Genomic DNA, 11,765 nt, shown 5'->3' with positions numbered 1-11,765 from the left:
CGTCAACATTATTAGGGCAAGAGGATTGAATCATCGTCAATTCCAAGAGTTTTTGATCCAAGAGTGCGAAACGGATCACGGCGATGTGGTTTATTATAGTGATGTGCGTTGGTTGAGCAGAGGGAAGGGTCTTAAAAGAGTCTTTGACTTAAGGAGCGAAATACAGCAGTTCCTGAAAACCAAGGGGAATCCGATTGCGGAATTTGACGATCCGAAGTGGATGACAGACTTTGCCTTTATGACCGATATCTCGTTGCATATGAATGGCTTAATATGCGGCTACAATCCAAAGATCAACTGGCACACGCTCTGTTTGATCACATCAAAGCTTTTGTGGCCAAGCTCAAACTTTGGGAGCCAAAACTCGCAAAAAAGAGTTAACTCATTTTCAACTTCTCGCTGAGTTCAACTATTCGTCTCTTGATGAATACGCTACAAAATTAGCTGTGTTGTGAAGTAAGTTCGAAGAGAGATTTAGTGATTTTCGTAACCAACAGTCTTCTTTAGATTTATTTTTAATGCCATTCAGTGTGAATGCTGCCGAAATGCCAGGCTCAGTACAAATGGAGCTGTTTGAACTCCAAAACAACTCTTCTTTGTGAGAAAAATTATTCAATTCTATGTCCTTGCTTACATTTTACAAAGACTATATTTCTGAGGACGCATTCCCTAATTTTTGCTGGAATGCTTTGAAGATATGCGCTTTGTTAGGAAGCACATACTTATGTGAGCAGTTCTTCTCCAGAATGAAGCATGTGAAATCCAAAACAAGAAATCAGATTACAGCCCAACATCTGGAGAATGCTCTGCGCATAGCGACTTCCAACATTGATGCCAACATCGACAAGCTGGTCAAGGAAAAAATTGCCAAGTTGTCCATTGACATTGTAAAAATGAATGTTTTCTTCATTAAATTATCTTTTTCAAGTATTGATTGTATTCACTTATTATGAACCTGACTCCTACCTACGCTCTTAAAGCTGAGTTTGTTTATTTTTATAGGATTTTATGTAAAGTATCAAATGCCCAGCGTTCCTTGTGAATCTGGAAAGCATCATACAATTCTAAATACCGCTGTATAGCTTAGTGGCCCACGGGCTTCATTAAAATTTTTAATGCCGCACACACTGGCTGAAAGGTTGAAGAGCCCTGACTTAAAGCATGCTTTTTAACGATAATAATAATAATCCTGTCTATAATAAATAATAAATCTTCTGCATCAGGTAAGTACCTCACAAGAAAACAGTCCTGGTGTCAGAAGAACGCCAGTGATAGAATATTTTCACAAGATAAAAGGCGCTTAGCTACGAATTTGTCAAGGGCACTGAACACCTACTAACGCTTCTGATCGTAGGTGAAATAATGATTGTAATTGCAAATTACAATATATATGTTAATAATATATATATGATTATATTACAATAATATATATATGATATAATTATCTTCACTGATAATTATATCATAGTAAGACGCAGACCACAAGATCTTTTTTTTGTTAAGTAGTTTTTAAGATCGTTCTGCCTCAGGAAATCTTCTGTAAAACAGATTACGTGTATTATAAACAATTGCCAGTCAATAATGTGTTTAGTCGTGCAGGTGAGACATATAATGATCGAAAACTGGAAGACATCTTAGATATCGAACGTTAATTAAAAAAACAAATTACTTCAAGAAAATAGACCACATTACCAGGCGGTTATCAAATAAGGCTGACTAAATAATCCACTGCGTAGGCCGCCCGAAGATGGACTTATAATTCAAGTCTAGTTGCTAATTGGAGGAACTTTTTCTAAGCCTTTCTTCGACCGGTTCCCGAGTTAGTCGATCTTTAGCACGGGAAAACTGTTTTTTTTTCCCGGAAACTGAAGAAAATCGACCGTAGAACCTACATTATTTCAGACGCTAACAAATCCTTGGTATCTAGGATTAGATACCAAGAGATGGCAGCACTTTTTTGCCAGTCTCATGAGAATCCCGATTGTAATCGCTGATAGTCTTGGGCCAGTTATCTCTGATTGGCTACCGGTGGAGATTGAACTGCCCACTCAGTCTCCGAAAGCTAGATAGGGTTAAAAGGCCTCTGCCATCCCTATAAGGGAATAGAAGGCGTTAGCTTATTATTTATTTAAATAATGTGTCATATTTACATAATTAGAAAAATTATAAAATCACGATCTTCTGATATAAATACATATTAAACCAGACACCATAATACTAGCTTTTGTTAGTAGTAGAGGTCATGAGGTGCAAAAAATTACTACTGTACTCTCCTCGCCGAATGCTGTTTAAAATCAGCAATACTCTAGGTTAGACTATCTTTGATTGTCTAAGGGTAGAGATTAACATCCCCTTAGTCTCCAATAGCTTGGGCTAAAGCTGCCATGCTACTCGTTTGAGGAATAAAATGCGTTAGTGGTTATATTTTATTTATTTTTTTTTAATTCCAAACCCTCTCCCACACGAGAGGTCTCAAGATCTAAACCACGACAATGCTGTGTGTGAGCAAACGAACAGTACTTTCTTTTATTATGTTCGAGTGAATGCTTCATCAGTTATGAATAGAATACATCCCTGAATAGCAGTTCAATGATAATCAGTGAATTATCACTTTTTCCAGCCTTTAATCTATCCAAGTAGTTTGCTTTCAAATCACTCAACGATAGTACAATCAATATTGAATAACTTAATTGCTATATTTCACATCTGCAATATTTAAATGCATAATTTAACCAAATCTAATTATATGTTGACCCAAGCATTTATTGTGGAAATAAAATCAGCAATATTTACTTCGTGATTTAAAGCACTACTCTTAGTAGAGAACATTATCTGATGCTCACTCGAAGTTTATTATTATTATTTTTTATATACAACCCCCTCCCCGGAAATTCCGAATTTCAATTCCTCGAATTAAAAAATAAAATGGACCGTAGAACTCTTACTATATTTTTAATAAATTATGTCCTGGAACTTTTTCAACCGGCTTCGTATACCTGTTAAGATTTAGAGAATTGAGATGGTGACAGTTGTTCAGTCCGTGTTCTATCTTTCTCCGAAACTCTTGACTTATTGAACATTGAACTCAGCTATCATTGAAGGCTGAAGAGTGGAGGCTGACAGTTCACCTATCTTCATAAATTTATTTGGGACTAAAAGAGCTCTGCTTACTGTGCTGCAGTGGCTGCTCGTAAGAATTTGTAGCGGTGGGCTGCAATGCTACCAGCCCAAACTGCACATAAATCAGGCGTTACCCTCACTAGGTAACGGTTTGGTATGGTTCGCGTTGAATGCAGCTCCAGAGTTGAGAATACTAGCCAGTACCGATACTAGCCCTAGCCCGGACAGCACATTGACTATTGCAAAATACAACTATTGCTACAAAACGAAATACATAAAATACTACCGAGCGGTATTGTATTTCAAGCGAAAAAATAACAGTTTTTAGATAAATATATAAAAATTTAAGAACGGCGATAATAAAACAGGAACTTTCATTTAATACTGGAGGGGCTGCAGCCCTTACGGACAAGCCACTGCTCTGCTGGGAAATGAGACTTTAAAGGATTTATTCATCTTTACCCAGACATAGTATTAAGTATGCTAGTCAGGCTAAGATTTGAGAAGTTCGAAGAACAACCCAACAAATAAAATATTTCTTACAATAAACTGCGGATTTTAATTTATTTTTGATCCGTTATACTCCGAACAAGTTCATTTTTAGGTATGCAGAGAAGTAAAATTTTAATAAAATATTTACAAGGATGTTGAAAAGCACATGTTCACTTTGCTCTTCAGCTAATAAAACTCCGCAATGTAAGAATTTTAATACAAACTATACTAGAAATTTAGCCATCAAAGTTGCCAACTTGACAAATCGCATTTTGAAAATATGTTTACTCGAACTCACCTTATCACCCTAGATGCATGTAAGATGTTTTTAAAATATCTGTATATCTTTAAATTAAATATATTTTGCGTACTATAAGAGTATTTAATTTCTCGAAATATTTCTCCTCCACCGGTGTGTGTGTGTGTGTGTGTGTGTGTGTGTGTGTGTGTGTGTGTGTGTGTGTGTGTGTGTGTGTGTGTGTGTGTGTGTGTGTGTGTGTGTGTGTGTGTGTGTGTGTGTGTGTGTGTGTGTGTGTGTGTGTGTGTGTGTGTGTGTGTGTGTGTGTGTGTGTGTGTGTGTGTGTGTGTGTGTGTGTGTGTGTAACTTTCATATAATTTCCTAAAGGAAGTTATCTCCGAAAGAAAAAAAAAAAGAAAGAAAAAGAAATCCATAACCACTTAAAAACTGAAGCCTGGCGATTTCCAGTGGAAATAATCAGAAAATACATTTCATTTGCTTGATATAGGTTGGGTAGTGTACTAGTGTAGCAAATTAATTTTCTCAATATCTAAATCAAACTATATTCTCACATAATCAAATCTGCATTATTTGTTTACAAAAATATTCATTGTGAATAAAGATGAACACGAGAAATCTAATAGATATGCTTCTTACAAATAAAAGTAGATGGCGTCACAAGGATGAAGTGCATAATATCGACAGACATGAGTTTAAAAATGTCTTTTAACTATACCTGATTATTGAGAAGAACAATTACAACTTGCACAAGAACTGGTTCTGTGCATGGCTCGTCATTTTAATCCTTGAAGTGCCCAGCTGAGAAAAATAGGTTTTTTTGTTGTATATATTCCTTATCCCCAAACTCGTGAATAGTGAAACAGTAATTTAAGGCTAACAACGTACCTACTGAAACTTTTTCTTTCACTTGTTTACGAAATTATACTTGCAACTTGCAAAGAAACTGTATTGTTGATCGATCCTCTATCGAAGTGTAAGCGATCAAAGTTTGCACGCGAAGTATAAGAATATAATGTCTTGTCAAAAGGACTGTGGTTGAGTATATGCCATCTTTGAATTCAAGAAAATATCTTTAAAAACAGTTTTCATGGTTGATGTAGTTTTGCCGCCCTTCAACCTTGCGGCTCATAGGCATTTCCTTAGTTGGTTACTATGGTCCTGTTTGACAAGTATAATTTAATTTCTAACAAAGTAAAAGAACTTTCTAAATCTATCTGTGATCCGGAAGTATTTTAATAATAAGGTTATACACCTTTTATCACTTGTATATGGGAAAAATGACTTATTAATTCGACCTCGGTGTCTTTCTACGTCTGCCTCTCATGGACGAGACTACAATAAAGGTCCAAATCGGCCTGGAAGTGACCCTCTCCTCAATACACTTCCGAGCAATATACGTTTCCTTTCGGAAGTGTACTTGGCATTGTGGGATATACTAAGGCAGTTGCGTGAAATCAGCAGCCTCTATATACAAGTAGCGTAGTTGTGATGTTACTTCACGCAAACTTTGTTTGCTTACACTTCAGTAGGGAATTAGCCAAGAATGTAATTTCTTGGCAAGTATGTGACTATTGGTCTTCTCATCCAGTGATGAGAAGTTTTACGATTCTTTCTGATAATGATGATGTGATTGATGAAATGCTATCTGTTTTATTATATTACATTAGGTTTTTATATATTTTTGTTTGATTTCGCCATTAATAATATTTTAAACTCATTTCTACCACATATTCTATTTTATTACACAGTAGTAATAATAAGAATAAATAGAATATATTATTATTATTATTTTGACACCTCCAGGGAGTCCAAAGACTCATCGAGGGAGAGTGTGCCGACAGCATCGAACGATTGGCCCCCTTCCAACTACTAACCGCGCTCAAACATACTTAACTGAGCCATTAGTAGCAGAGGCTCTACCAATCGACCAACGTAGTGCTGGTGCCACAACACCAATCCCTATTAGCAAGTAACAGATTTTTAAAACAAAAACTGTTTTTTACTCAATGAAACAAAATTTCACTGAGTAAAGTTTTGTTTCATTGAAACAAAATTTTTCGTTTGTGTTTACGTAATTATGACGTTATTTGACAACTTCACATTTAAATAGATGACGTCTCAGTAAGTGCTCACAAATATGCTCCCAGTTCTCGCTGTTGCATGGCCACAAGTCTTTTTTTCGAAAATCTGGGTTACTGAAGGACTTTTTTTTTTATTTTTTCTTCTTTTTAAGATCATATACACGAAAGGTATAAGACCTATTGCACATCATTAAGCTGTATGTAGTGCATATGAAGGTTGGTGGGGGGGGAGGTGCTTATTGACAGGTTTCTTGAAAAATTAAAGAAGTATTTGTTGGAGAAGACTTTAAAAGAAAGAATGTTTCAGAGGATGAAGGGTAGAATAAAATAGGAGAAGAAGGTTCTTTGTATTTGGCCGAACAGAAAGTGAAAGAAAGATGGTTGGCATGTCAGTGGAGTATTGAGCATGGAAATATACCTGTAGAAACACACAGAGTTGAAACATTATGACTGTAAGATAGAGGATGAAGTGTGTCAGTGAGAGAAGGGTCATCTATGAGTTGAATTGTTCTCCTCTGGACAGCATCGATTGGCTGCGGTAGTAGACGGTAGATGGCATTCATGGTAGTACTGCCGCTGGAGAATTAAATAGAGACGGCGAGATGTGTGTGTGTAGTGAAGTAAAGTGTCCTCCCGCGATGAATAATTGGAGGCGTCAGGTTTAACAATAATATTTAAGCAACAGGGACATATATTTTGTTTTCTTTTCAATAGGGATATTGTCTTATTTTACACATGTATAATAAAAGGAGAGCAGCTATAAAAAATATCGACGCCTTTTACAAGTAACTGCCCCATATATTCTCCGCTTCCACCTGACTGTACAGGTATAAATTATGGCTTCCTGCATCATCCAAAATTTAGTGAACTACAAAACTTTGCACACGTTTCACTTCTTGCAATCCTCAGTAGTGACGTCAGTCATGTAAACCAATAGCTGCAAAGCGCCTTGAAGATCGACCTTCACTTTTTTTTTAACCCAGGAACTTGTCCTAATTCTTTGTTGAGTTTGATGACCTAAAGAAGTGGTTTTGATGTAGAGCAGTGTCATTAGGTACATAATTAATTCGTGATCGCCGAGTAAGTGATAAACAAATTTTTGATAACGACAAATATTAGCGAAGCAATACTCTGCTAATCCTATGTTATTCCTTTATTTGAATTTACATTTCTTCGAACCCATTTGTTGGGTTTAAAAATGTATAGATGTGGTTCGCAACAATGTTTCTAAATGTCAAAATTCCTCTAATGCATCTGTGTTTGCCAAGTTCGAACGGATCTGGTAGGCAATGATACATGAATTGTGTCATTGCCTTTGAACAGCGGTTTGCAGTTCTTCTTTTCATGTAACGCTTCTTTTGTTTACTTTTACTTTTCAGTTGAGTTCAACCAATCGACTTTACGGATAACAGCATATTCTCTGATCGAACGAAAGTAATATTTAGCCATTTTCCAAATTACGCTAAATTACGTTAAATTCATTTTTAAGTATGCGAGAGCATTAGAAAAAAATAATACCACATTGAATACACTGGACTTTGGAACACAAGAATTTATTAAACAGAATACTGTGCATCTAGAAGAATGAATGTCCCAGTCTTACTAGATTGTTAACTATTTTTCTTCTTGGGGACGGATGTTAGAACTGTTAAAAACGTTACAACACCTCTGCGAAGTCCACTTTTGTGTTTACTGTTATATGGATGGTAGATTAGATTGACCACTATGCCAGTGGAAATTAAAAGTAAACTGAAAACTTAAAGTATTTATTTTCCAGGCCTCCATAGAATCACATGACTTGTGTTGTAGGCTTAATTTTCTACAGTTGTGTATCATACCTTGCTTTGGAAATTTAGTGTTGATGCCCTCGCTGCCTAATGCACTCCACTCGTTCCCTGCCCTCATATGCAAAATACTTCCTCACATGATTCTCATTCTTACACCATCTAATTACCTGATGCAATAATTCTCCCCTATCCATCTGATAGGGACAGGATATTTCAGTCGTAAGCCTGTCATCTTCTGTCTACAAACACATCGCTTCAGTCTGTTCTATTCCACATTCTTAATCACAAAGTGGAAATTTGAAAATGTCCACTTGCCTGTGGACATTTTCAAATTTCCCTTATCACCCAGATATCCAAGTGGCTAATCTGCAGAGAACTCCAGATCTGGATTGATTGGTACCTTATACAGAGGGACACCCTATCACCATTTTCTCTCAACTTGCCAGTGTCTTTTGCATTATGGTAGCAACTTTACTATAAATGCAATAATTATATATTATTACTATTACATGATGCCTCCCTGTAGTCCAAGAACTTGTGTGAGAGGGCATTCTTCATCACATACTCATTATATAATTCACCATCCACAGTCATTTCATTTAAACAAATTTATTGTATAGTTAATTTAAAATTGCTATAAAAATGCAAAACTTTATATAAAACCGTGGAATTAAAGTTACCATATTACACCTTTTAGCACAGGCAGTTCTTGCTGAAATGCATTGTTTTCCATAGTGTGTGTGTGTGTGTGATAAGGCTCTGTATTACTACCTTGGTAGGGTCTAGCTACTCACTGAGGAGACCTCAAAAAAGGTTGAAACCGGTCTGGGTAGTGACCCCACCCATAATGTATTGCAGTATACATCTCTTAGTGAGATGTGCTTTACATTATGGAAAATACTAAGAATAGTGATCAGATCTTTACCCACCTTTACAATGAGTTGCCCTGGTGTTGCACCACCTTTAGACTTGAACTATGTTCGGGTGCAAACTTAACTGTTTGCTTACTTGGGATTAGGAGTAAAATAACCAAGTTTATAAAATTACTTGGTAACCCTATTATATATATATATATATATATATATATATATATATATATATATATATAATGTTAATTAAAGTAATTGTTACCACCTTATTCCAGTTTTTTGCCTTATAAACTCGTACATATTTTTATATACATACTCATAAAGTGCATTAAGTATTGTTGGTTGGCTAAGGGAAAAATAATCAAAGATCACTGCTCTAAATCAAATGACGTTTTCTTTAAGCAGCTTCAGGCTTCCAATTACAAAGGTGGTGGTGGTCCCACACTAGGTAATAAAATCATTTAAAATCAGCACATTTATTACACTGATTGAAACTTAGAAGCAACAAAACTGGTATTGAAAATTAAAATACTCCATTAAAAGTTTTTTTTTATTTCTGCCAAAATCTGCAAGTTGAATACATTTGGCAAACTTGATGGTATTCTGGATTAAAGCAGTACATATACAAAAGATGTGTTAAAGTAAATAAGTATGGAACATACAGAGAAATCACTCAAGGGTTAAGGACATTGCCTTTATAGGAATGCAGAGTTCTGACTGAGATTTTTGACCTAATGTTCAATCCTCAATGTAAATACTGATTGAATGAGGATGAGCTGGCAATTATTATTATTACATGACACATCCAGGGAGTCCAAAGACTCATTGAGGGAGGACACCTACTCTTCAACTTTCAGTCTCCACCACTCAATCTGCCAAATACATCGAACCGCATCACATACACCAGTGCTGTCTACTGCCCGCCACCAACATAAGTATTTTTACAGACAATCGCAAACATCCATGCCCACAGCGGGATTCGAACCCACAGCCTTTGGCTGGAGAGTGGATATGCTAACCACTCCGGCAAAATTATTAGCAGAGTGTGGTTTCGATCCACAGACCTCTGGGTTATGGTTCAGCATGCTTCCACTGCACCACTCTGCTACACAATTTGGGATATATATATGACAAAATAGCATTGACTTAAACTAAAACGAAATGATGACAGAACATGACGAAATTTCATGCCAGGTGATAGTATCACTGGTTAAACAAGATTCCTGCCTGTTTTTTTCAGGGAACTGGGGCAAACAGTGAAATATCAGCCACTGGAACAAACTCCAACTCATATCAGCAGAGATCAAGATATGCATCATCAATGTAAGGAGTGTCGATGGAGAAGTAGAAGAACTGGAGAAATAGCACATCAACATAATTGGCATTACTGAAATATATAAGACAAAAAACAAGTGCGATCTTTCTAAGTAACAGCTACAAGTTTTACATTAGGCAATAATAATCAGGAAAAGGATGGGGTGTATAGCATTCAACACTAAACATCTGGAATGGCAGGCATTAAGTAGAGTGATGTGAGCAAGCATTGAAATGGTGAATTGAACAATAAGTCTTATTTGTGCCTGTGGTAGAGCACAGAAAGTTCTACTAAAGAACTTAAGTTATTAGGCAGCTAAAATTAAGGAAAAGATAGCCCTTGATAGTGATTTAAACAGTAGAGCAGAAAATGAATATGATAGAAATGTTATGGGAAAATCTGGAGAAAAGAGCAAAGCTAATAAATTTCTGTTCGTAACATGGAATAATCATCACTAAATGATGATTAATAATAAATAAAAAATAAAGATGTGCACAAATTCACATGAGAGAAGGCGCAAGAAATAATTCTCATTGATTGTGTTATTGTTGATAGCAATAGCTTCAGACTAATTTAGGTTACAAGAATGAACTGGGGATTTAAAATAAGAAGTTGGAAAGTTTTAAAAAAGAATCAAAGTTGAGTTGCCTTCAGAAGTGGCCTGTAGACTCAAATATTATTTTAAAAAAAAAACTAGCTTATAGCTTACATGCTTTCATATTTTTTTAAGCTAGTCCCACTGTTATACCAAATTGTTGTTTCGTGTACCATGACAAACTGTTCTCGTGCTCTGAAGATGCTGGATATAATACCAGCAAAATATCAGCTAATATTTGTTGCTAAAAGTGAATGGTTTGTAGTATGAGAGCGAGGATAGAGAAAATATTTATCTGAAATATTTCGTAGGTGAGTATAAGAAATGAGTCATGTTGGGAGTGAAATAATGAATTGACTAATATGGATATAAGGGAGGATGGTCAAATGTGGAGAATGTAGTGGAAGCAATGAATGATGATGCACAAAATACAAATGAGAGTTTGAAATATGTGGTTTGAAAGTAATAATGCAGGTGATGAGATTCATCTGGAAAGAAATTGCATGCTTACACAGACTCCTTCACAGGACAAAATGTGAGCTTGAGCAACTGGAGATATGATTGGTGTGTGGTACAGAATGAAAGAAAGAGTGAACGGGGAAAAGCATAAAAGTGCAAGAAACTGGAAGAAAAAAATAGTATTGTATGGGAATTATATGATAAGAGGTATACCTAATGAGAAAGTGACAAAGGCATGTTTTCCAGGTGCAGAAATAAAGATGTTAGTGAAGCTTTAAGTTTGCAGAAAAAAAGAAATGAATGAATTGATTGTTTTGGCAGGCACAAATGGTTTGTTAGAATAGAATTGAGAAGGGCCATGATTGTCAATTAGAAGATTGTGCAGGAGGAATGGTGTATAGTTTACAGATGTGTGGAGTGAATTTGATGGACATAAGGACCTGCATATGTTTGATGGGCTGCACTTAAATGGTTTTGGGGTTAAGTGCTTGGAAAAAGTGTTGTTCAGTCACAGTTTGTAAGTGCAAAACCAGGGAAATAGAGATATTTGGGGGGAGGGCAATCAAGCATGTGTCTAGCACCCCAAGGATATATAAGTATGAGTGCAGTGATTATGAAGAGCTGAGTGCAGTTTCTCAGGTTTTGAATCTGAATGGACAGGTAACAACATTATGTAAGGGTAACTGTGGGCCCAAGGAGAGGTCAGGTTGATCAGCTCAACTTGGCCAAAATTTATTGGCATCACCAAGACCTGGTTGTCAGATCATGATGTAGCTATAGGAATAAAA

At 36.1% G+C, this 11,765-nt stretch overlaps 1 protein-coding gene across 2 annotated transcripts in view; it reads left to right on the top strand.

Moving 5' to 3' along the window:
- Window positions 1–6,765: 6,765 nt before the first annotated feature.
- The window catches only part of LOC150098655 (uncharacterized), a 48,364-nt gene continuing 43,364 nt past the window's right edge, over window positions 6,766–11,765 (top strand). The window contains exon 1 of one of the 2 annotated variants that reach the window (XM_090405317.1): window positions 6,766–7,032. The gene's annotated coding sequence lies outside the window, so the exon portion shown is untranslated. The remainder of the gene's footprint in view (window positions 7,033–11,765) is intronic. The other variant, XM_090405318.1, reaches the window with a different exon arrangement.

Source organism: Typopeltis vanoorti, chromosome 15 (genome assembly GCF_054136105.1).
Source record: "Typopeltis vanoorti isolate ZY-2024b chromosome 15, IOZ_Tvanoo_1.0, whole genome shotgun sequence".
NCBI classification, from domain to species: domain Eukaryota; kingdom Metazoa; phylum Arthropoda; class Arachnida; order Uropygi; family Thelyphonidae; genus Typopeltis; species Typopeltis vanoorti.
The sequence above is the reverse complement of the archived record's forward strand: the minus strand, read 5'-3'. Positions and strand labels throughout refer to the sequence as shown.